Source organism: Phragmites australis, chromosome 1, assembly GCF_958298935.1.
Source record: "Phragmites australis chromosome 1, lpPhrAust1.1, whole genome shotgun sequence".
In the NCBI taxonomy this organism is placed as follows: Eukaryota; Viridiplantae; Streptophyta; class Magnoliopsida; order Poales; family Poaceae; genus Phragmites; species Phragmites australis.
In genome coordinates, this window is record NC_084921.1 from 52,142,388 (window position 1) to 52,150,696 (window position 8,309).

Consider the following 8,309-nt stretch of genomic DNA (forward strand, 5'->3'; position numbering starts at 1 on the left):
CATCGCTCCCGCGTGGACCGCATCGATTGGCAAGGTCGCGCCACCTGTTTCCGCCCGCCGTCCGTCCACGGACGTGGAAAGACTAGACGCTCGTCGCACACGGCTTCTTCTCCGCCAGTGCACGCGCCCTTGGAAAGAGGCGCTGCGACGCGTGCAAACTAGGGCTTCCGGGACAGAAAGCGTACCTACAATGAGGTCCAGAGATAGGATGTTCTTCTGCTGGCCCACAGACCGGTGAGTTAATCTGAGAATTCCGTGGCAATAATTACCTTTCGTTTTCGTACGCAGAGGCTGGTGCGCAGCACAAAACGAGCAGCTCAACTGGCAACCAAATGGCTGCGCAAACAACAGGCTCACTGACGCTGGGCCCCACCTCCCCCTCCCACTCGTGAGAAACCCAGGCATCAGGCAATGCCCACGGCATCTCGAGCCCAGCTGGCGCGAGTCTCGTGCGCCTCCGCCGCATCGCCGCGCCGAAGCGGAACCCCCATGGCCGCCGGCGTGCTGTCCACCGTCCGGTGGGCCACCGCCTGCGCGGCGCTGCTCAACGCCGCCGCCGCTCCTTGCCTCCGCCGCGGCGGGGCTCGCGCAGGGCGCCGCCGCCTCCGCCATTGCCGCTGGCGCCATCGGGGCCCACGTTGACAGCGAGCTCGACCTCCGCGAACTCTCCCGAGTAAGCTCCAAGCTCAAGAGCTTAATGCAATCTTTATGTTCGAGTTACTCCTGTGTAAATTGCAGATTAATACTAATTAGTAAAATGTGAAGGATTTAATCGATTGTTCAAAATGGCATGGGGAGCTATTTGAAGCCTAGGGGTAACGGTAATAACGGCATTCATGGCCGAATTGGAGCGAGCCCGTGCTCAAAAGAGTAGCCTTCTATTCCAAGTACGCAAGTTCTCCACGGTTCTTTCCAATTGGGTTTCCAGACCCGGCGGGGAGGTGGTGATCGTGTGCGCGCTTTGGTGGTTCCGTGGACCGCGGTGCTGGGTGCTTGCAATGCCTCGTTGGTTCTTGTGAGCAGAGCCGTCTTGGCTCCGGACCCTGAGTATTTCCATGAGCGTAGCAAGATGGCGGTGATGGCCGTGTTGCATGTTCCCAGCTTTAAGATTTACTTCATGCTGTTGCCAGGGAGAGCCCAGAGCGCATTGACTGATGCGATCGTGCGCTCTACCTCTGCAGCTTTCAGCAGTAGCATAGCTGAGTCTTTGACATGTTTGCCTCCATCATGAGATGAGGATATAAAAAGTGGAAAAACGAGAGAAGGATATTCTGAATTACTTAAATAATTCTGTTGCCGTAAAGTCACGCCGATGAATGTCTTGATAATTTTCCCTTCATCAGCATGGGACAATCGCAATTACTTCCTCCAGGAGAGAGCTTCACTAGTGATAGTTTGTCCTCCTATTGTTTTCTTTTTGGAATAACTAGCGTTATTAGTGTTAATGGAATACATATCTGACTTGGATTTAGATTCCTTGAAGTAGTATCTGAAGCTTTATTCTTTTTGTGAACAGGTACGGTACAAGAGATGGCTTTGGTGGACACGGTTTGGGATGGTCATTACAATGCTGCAATTTGTGTTCGCAGTTTATTTGATGTGTATCATCATAAAGGATGTCTTGGCCGGAGGGTCTTCAAACCAGTGCTTTTCAGGTACATGCACAATATCATAAACTGTTTTTTGGGGATTGGATTGAATAAGATGTTTGTTGAGACTTCATACTGATATATCTTCCCTTAGATCCTGGAATTATTTTGACATGGTATGTATGATTTGAGGACTCTATGTGCCATTGTGCACTTTACTGGACAAAATTTGGCTATTGAAGAAGCATGTGCTGAGTTTTCTTATAGTACAAAGAATTTGGTTTTCATACTCTTTCTTCTGTTTTGTGTGCCCCTGTCCTTCATGATTAATTCTGATCACTGAGTCTTGTTATGTGAATCTTATTAGGACAGAATCAGGACAACAGTGGCTGGAAGCGCATCATGTTAATAATATTTATTGTCAGTATGTGGGTGGCAACTATAGTTCAGTGCGCTACAGGTTCTGATGTACTAAGGTGGAGGTCATTTTATGCATCCCATGATATTGCGTGGAGGGCTCACTACCGGGAGGTGTTTGATCATGAATCCGTGAGGTTTTATGCTGTCTAGGGCGGGTTAAGTATTCGTACGTCCATGTCTGGTGCCGATTGTTATATCCTAACATCGTTGATACCTGAACAATCTCACTAGCTTTGTTCTTGCTAGGAGTGTGATGGAAGATGACGATATATGTGTTGTGGCGAAGTTATTGGGTGACCTTATGGCTTATCGTGCATCCAGAACTGGTCATCCTGAACTCGTAGCAGGTTGATTTTCTATTTACCTTGCGATCCAAAATTCAATTTTGTTCAATATGTGATTTATCTTCGTGTAATGGAGAGAGTCACATAACATTAATGCGATTAAGAACGCAAATACTTTAGGTGGGCGGTCAGTTAAAATTATCGAGAAACTGTGGTCTGCTATATCATGAACCTTTTAAAGCCTAATGATAGTTTAGAGAACCGTATTGGAACTTTGATTATTTGCCCTGACTAGTAAAAGAAAATTCAGCTTTTTAAAGAGAAACCGGATGATGTGGTTATATGATATTAATGTTCACCATTATTATCTGCATCCCAAATGATTTTCCTTCTGGGTTTTCACTACTGCAGAAATCTAAGTTGTCCACAGTTATTTCAAAAGAGCAAGTGGAGGCTCCTCAAGATCTCATCCAAGAAGCTGTTTTGTTTCATCCATTTTCTGAAGCTGCCTATACAGTTATTCCCTGCATCCTTGCTTGGTCTCATTTTCAGTTCTTCCAACAAATATTTAACATATTCTCTTTTCAGGGCCCACTGCTTGATTTTGGAAGGAATCCTCTTATGTTTCCCTGTGTGTGGCTAAATAAGCAAGGTGTTTTGACTCCATGGACTCGTGCTAGGTAAATATTGTGAGCCTTCTTTAAATAGTTTGCTGTCAACAATTAGATTATGTTGTCTAGAATGCAGAGATTGGGATGTTTTTTTGTCAGTGCCTGCTAATCTGGTAAAAAAAATTATAATTCATGCTTTCTCAGTTTGGTGTCTTTTCATTCTTTTGAGGCAAGAATAAGAATACAGAGTAATGTTTGTTTTGGTAAACTTCCATAATGTGATTGGTAAGGCATAGACAGGCTCATAGGAGTTGTTGCTCACTTTCTACGTTGCATTCAAAAGTAAAATGGAAAACAAAACAAATTGCATTTGCATCCGAACCAACTAGTTGAGACTCGAAAGTATGTTTCAGTTGTTGCATGATGCATAATCATGCTTATAGAACTTTACTTCCACAGGTGACCAATCCTTGAAGGCGATAACTGGTGGAGAGGGCATGCAGCTGCTTTCCTAAAATATGTCAATGTGGCCCCAGAAATCCTCCAAAAAGGTCGTGTTAGCCAGGTAAATTAGCTCATCCTCTAAATCAAGTTGAATCAAGTTGTAGTTACAATTTTGTTGTGACCAAGGTCTCTTCTTTTCTGATTGCAGAAGAAATGTGAGGCCGCCTATTTTGTTGTTGTCCTACATGATTTAAATACAGTAGTCATTGCCATCCGTGGAACCGAGACACCAGAAGATGTTATAACCGATGGCTTGTGTAAGGAACGCTCCCTTACCATGGATGACTTGGATGGGTTGATCAAGTAACTCACTGTCCCTGTGCCTTATTTCTTATGCTGAAACTGATTGAGAGTTAACTGTAGATTTCTTTTGCAAAAAGGCATGTAAATGAATGAGTGGCCTTTGTGAGTCATACCATCAGACAACGTCCTATGCATTTATGTTCTAGAAACAAGTCTATTAGGTCGTATACAAGGAACGGATGCTCTCCCTGGCGCACGTGTTATGATAGAGTCCACCTGTTAGGGCATATCATCACCCGGTTAGACCATTCAATCACTACTAGGTGGATGACTGAAGAAGTACTGGTTAACGATTCTTAGATCATATAATCCCTACTAGTTAGCTGCAATGAATGAACCTGCAAAATTGTTCTAGGAAATGGATCTAAAACACTGTGGTCTTGATGGTCACCCCTGAACTTTTGAATTTGACTCTTCTTTTGCCTGATGAGATGATTTGTTCTATTGCAGTTCTGTTCAGTTGTCCCCTCAAATGAAGAATGCTGTACACAAAACTTGAGGGATTGTTTTGACTCCATGCAGGAATTGTTGAATCAGCTCGAGAGCTGTACACAAAACTTGAGGGACAGCCCATACATCAAGGTCAACGCAGAACCAAATGCATTATTTCTATTTCGTATGCACATCATGTTAGATTATCTCTGTATGTTTCTTTTTCTTCTTCTTAATTTTAAGCTACTACAGTAGGTCAGAACTAGTATTGCACTAACTACGAACAAGAATACCTTAATTGCTGCAACAAATGACTTGTTTGCCTTTTTACTCTAGTATAATTTTTTTCTCTATCACCTTATTCTTTGACAAACTGCAGAGCACCATACCATTAACTGCTGTCGTGGAACTGCCTGCAGATAAGACTGATGCAGTGACAGTTGGATTTTTATCTTCTCTTCTTGGGGATGGTTGTGAGTGCCATGGATACAATATTGAAATTGTTGGACATTCTTTAGGAGGTTCTGTGCTGCACTTCTTGGTATTATGGTAAGTTATTTATTTTCAACATACAGGGAATTTATTTCCAGTCCCTAGATGATGTTGATTTTTCATATTTAGTTAGAAACTTGAGTGAATCTTTTTAGCTATCGCACTTCTCTCAAATGTGGATGCATACCCATAAGTAACTAAAATAATTTTGTATTAGTTAATCATTTGTCTTACAATTGTAGACAGTTGAGTTCACCTTGGGGATTTATGGTTGCTGCAACGAGCCCATGGTTGATAGGACGCTTTAGGATTTAATTTCTTGGATATGGTGATCAAATGCAGGGTTCCTAGAGGAGGTTAAACCCCAGCAAGTAATATTTAGAGGGATCCTGTATGGTTTCGTCTACTGATTTTTTTGGCAGCACTGTAGCAGGTCACCTTGGAAGATGGGCTCACTATATTAGCCAAGCAATCCTTTCTTATCAGAATAAATAGCCCCTTAGTCTGCAATAATGAGTAAAAATACACAAAATGCTCAGTGATTAAACAATAAATGAAGCATGCAATGCTCAGTGTTGGAGTTTATTTTTGGTTTAGTTTCATTTGAAGTCATCTGTTGTAGGGAACCATTATGCATGTCTTTAGTTCCTATTTGCAACTTATCTTTTTTTTAAAAACAAAAAAAACTCTTATTTACAATTTATCAATGACAATAATACGGGCTTGGAGCCTGGGGCATCCTTCATAAGCACTCTCTACGGTGCAAATTTACATTTTTACTTTGACTTAATATTTGATTTCATGCAAGTAAGTTCACTTTTGACAGTCATTTTTGTATTCTGAAAACACAGCTGTATGGACGTTTTCCACAATTACATGTGTATGCATATGGAGCTGCTCCATGTGTGGATTATGTGATAGCAGATGCATGTTCACAATTTGTTACCAGGTGTAATTTAAATTCCTGTAAAAGTGATTTTACTGTATAATTATTTATTTACCAATACTGACAGCAACATGTGATTTCTGATGAACCGTTCATCACTTACAGCATAGTTCACAATGATGAATTTTCTGCACGGTTATCCATGAACTCAGTAATTAGATTGCGTGGCTCAGCTGTGAGAGCTCTCTCAAAGTATACTTCACCCAATTCTGCTAAAATTGGTAAAGTAATTGGTGGAATCATGAGTGGCAGAACAAACGATAAAAATGCAATAGATCATTGTGCTTCAACTGATGCTCTGCAGACAGTCACTTAGGCTAAGCTAAGTAATGATCAAGTCCATGGAAGGAATCCAATGCATACAATTAGAGGTGGCTTCTTTCTCTTTGGCCAAGCAATATCTTGCTTGATAAATACTCCCAAACTTCAAATTAGCTCCACAGCAGCAATTAACTATGAGTTGGGCAGATCTCGGATGACTGCTGTTAGTGATGGAGGGAAATGCATGGCTGCTTCCCGTGGTTTTCTTGATGTTTCATGTTGTGGAGAAGCTAGTAATGCACACAGAGGTGGTCAGTTTCAAGAAGATGGCTTGTTTGAATGTGGTAGGGGATACATGTCGCCTCCAATAATGGTACTGAACTCACACCCACTTCTAATGACCACATCAGCACAATAAGCTCATCTGAAGGACAATCACCAGAGGTTTATCTCCCTGGCCTCGTTATTCATATTGTTCCAGTGAAGAAAGGTACTTCTACATTGCAGAAGACGGTCATGACTCGTCACAAGAACAAGAGTTACAAAGCATTTATAGCTGATTGGAAAGATTTTATGTACCTTGTGACGCCTTGCATATTCCTTGATCGTCTCCCTTGGAGGTATGTCCTCAAAAACTCTTCTCACGTGGAAGTTCTATATATTTAAGGGATATATTTCTGTGCTATTCCGGATGAAAATCAGCATGTATGAATTCCAGACCATTCTATATTAGCAGAATGAAATTACACCGGTTTCAGTTAGCCCTTTAATCAATCTAAGATCACCATTGCAGTGTGTCATCAGCACATATTTACACATTGCAGTATGGAATGCACTCTGGCAAAAACTAGTGTAGGACTTGCTAGTGAATGGCAATGTCATCCATGTATCCTTTTTTGCGGAATTAGTAACTGTACAGAATTTGGCAAAGAAAACTGCAAGAATGTTTGGCGGTGTATTTTCTGAACTAAAAGAATTGACCTTTCTGGTTTGTAGGTGTCATTATGCCATGCAAAGGGTCATAGAAACACAGAAACGGAACCAGGTCACCCATGATTCATTCGCTACAGAGGACGCTGTGTAATTCTATTCTACAGCTTGGCTTTTTTCTTGTACATATGAGGAAATTATTATCGCCTGCTCAACGCTCGGGCTCAGTTACTAGTTACATACACATTGCCTTCTGTAAGTAGAATAATTTTTGGGCCGAAACAGGCCATTTGCACATTCCGATGAAGAGGATCACTTGAGCTTCAGCATTGTTGTATACAGCGTGTTTGACAGGTTTGCTATGAGATCAGCCAAGACCGTTATTATTCATGAAACCAATGTGCCAAATTGGAGCATATAGCACCAAATTTTGCTTCAAGCAGTGTTGTAATTTTAATATTGTGCCGTCATGTAATCATCGAAAGTAAAATATGAACTGCAATGTAATATCTGCTTACTGAATAAAATATGTGCTTGTCGTGCAGAGGTTTCCTTCACATTACGTTTACTTTCTGCTTGTCTGAAGTCTGAAAGAATTCCAGCCTTCCTGCTCCAACCATAGCTCTGTCAATAGTTCATTTGCATTCATTTACGAGGAGCATTTTTACTTGTTTGCCACGGCTATGACTTCTGAACCGGGTCCGTATGATTGAAGGTGAGTTTTACCCGCAAGTAATACAATTCAGTCAAAACGCTAACTTGGAAGTTACAAGCACAAGACTTTCCTTGTCTTTGGATCGACAGGATTAAATTTATTTTAGAGAGATTTGCAATGGAGACTATAGCTAGTTGCATTCAATTCTGTTGTGCCTGTCAGAAAAAAATACAAACGCCTACGGATGGATCAAGTATTTCTAGTGGTAGTGCATGACAACCAGAAGGTGATGAGGATCCGGCCTCAACGGCCCCTGGATTGAATAGACAGATATGGAAGCCGAGCACCTCAACGGCCTAAGTTTATAATAAGCGATTTTTTATAGATGGTGAATTATAATAAGTTGAATTATGATAAATCAGAGGGAAATAAGCTATGAGCTGTTTGTCAACCTAGATTATTGGAGTCTGGATTATTGGTAAAAGTCTGCAATGCCCTCGATAGGGGACGGGGGATTCAGATGTAGGGTAGAGAGAGTGGCATTGGTGAGTAATTTTCTCTAAATTTAATAGATAGTATAATAAAAAATTAAAATAAATTGAAATAAGCTTCTTTTCACAGCTTATGAGATTATTATAATATAAGTTTTAGCTTATAATAATCTAAATAAATAAACTAGCTATTTATTCCAACTTAGAATAAATAAGCTAGTTTATTATAATCCTGAACTGCAACAAATAGGACTTAAAAGCATCGAAACAAACGCCAGGCCCAGAAGCAAGCAAGTGAAGTTGCCGTGGAACTTTTTAAGAGATTATTTAACTATCTACCACTCTTTAAATTTATATTAATTTGGTTTCTTGCTGACGTATGAGACTATCT

The 8,309-nt window shown here is 41.1% G+C and overlaps 1 pseudogene; it reads left to right on the top strand.

Moving 5' to 3' along the window:
• Window positions 1-489: 489 nt before the first annotated feature.
• On the top strand, window positions 490-7,280 carry LOC133926672 (uncharacterized; annotated as a pseudogene).
• The last annotated feature ends 1,029 nt before the right edge of the window (window positions 7,281-8,309 follow it).